This window comes from Uranotaenia lowii, chromosome 3 (assembly GCF_029784155.1).
Source record: "Uranotaenia lowii strain MFRU-FL chromosome 3, ASM2978415v1, whole genome shotgun sequence".
NCBI lineage: Eukaryota > Metazoa > Arthropoda > Insecta > Diptera > Culicidae > Uranotaenia > Uranotaenia lowii.
The window spans coordinates 88,426,485-88,428,229 of NC_073693.1; positions in this window are offsets into that span (position 1 = coordinate 88,426,485).

Sequence of the window (1,745 nt, forward strand, 5' to 3'; positions counted from 1 at the left end):
GAAGTTGGCATCCATGAACCCGGAACTACGCAGCGGGTCATCGAAGACATCGTCCCACCAATCACGAAACAGAATCGGAATGACGCTCTTTTCCTTAATACACTTTTTCATCCTTCTTAAAGTGTCGATTCAATCAACTTTCTGAAAGAAAAAAAAAACCTAGTCATGTTACTAAGCTAATACGACGACGACGACGACGTCAACACACGGCTAATTGATTTCTAATAGAAAACAAACAGATACCACTCTAAGATAAGGCGATGGCTTTTCCCTCCTCCTCTTCCGGTTTTCGAATAGATTCACACAAGAAAAGTGACACACGAAGGCGAATACGTTTGAAATTTGAAGCACCACTGCTGGTTCGAAGACTCGAATGAAACGAAATCACCACGAGTGCTAGCCTTTTATATGCAGCGCCTGAAGTTATGCATGATTTTGGGTTGTTTTTCCGTGGTGAGCTATGTGAGAAAATTATGTGAGCAAGGTAAGCCATTTTCCGCTGCTCGACTAGAATGAGAAATGAGAAACCCCTAAGGGGCGGATGTTTACGTATTTTCAATTCGAGCAGTTGTTGCGTCGCATCGTACATGTGTGGACATTTAGCAGAGCAACAGTGCGTTTCAAAATAAAATATTGGTGTCAAATTTTTATGTAGGGTTCTTAATTATTATTTTAAGTTTTCAGTTTGGAATTCAAAACCATTGAAAAGCGAATATATTCACTCGACATTTAGATGGACGAACATAAAGCAAAATTGTAATAATTTTGATTTTCAAAAAATTGGAAAATGAAGAAAACGAACAGCAAGACATGTGAGATGTGGAATCGTCGCTATTAACCTACATATATCGATTTTGTAACGGCTTTGAAATAGAATGTGTACCCGTCACATGCTCAATCGCAAATGCTAGCCATTGTCCACTTCGAACGTCTGTAGATCGATCGATTATGCGAAATTAATCGATCAGAAGAGTGCGTGAGGCAAAGCAATTTGCAAATTCTATTTATACATACGAGCTTCCATTAAAAATGTTACATCATCTATTGAATCCCAACTTAAATTACACTATATGTTGCACTGTTTAGGCTGATGCGACGAGTTGTATCTGGTAGTATCTCGGATAAAATGATGGACCTGCAACAACCAAAATAACATAGTAAGATGGATTAGGTTTTACAGCATTCTTGATAAATTTTGAAATGCTTAACCTCAACATAAAAAAAAAGATTTCGAAATTTGCAATCAAATGTCGAAATCAATTCAACATTACTTGAAATTGTCCACCCTAAAGTTTTGAAGGACTTACAGTTTTTATCAACAATCTGAATCTCACAAAGTTTCTTATATAACCTACTTTTTGTAATTTAACTTTTAGATCATATCTCTATCAAGGATCCCCAACCCAAACAAAATATTTGGCACCATCATCGGTTAAAATCAAGGGGCTGAAGAAAGCAAACATTTCCGTACCAAGTTTTCAGTCAAGAAACCCGCAGGAAGAAGAAAATTGAAACCAGTGAAACACGTACATGGGGAACATGGCAGTCTTCATTGCAACAATTTTAACCAAAGGCAATTTTTTAATCATCCTTAAAATGATATCTGCGGCTCTGGAATGTCAATCAAAGGGATCTTTGTTAACATTAATAAATTATGGTTGGGCACAAAACTCACAGTTTTCAGGATAATCCTTGTTAAAATTGATTCAAAGTCTGCAGTATGCCAACAACAGATAAGTTTGGCA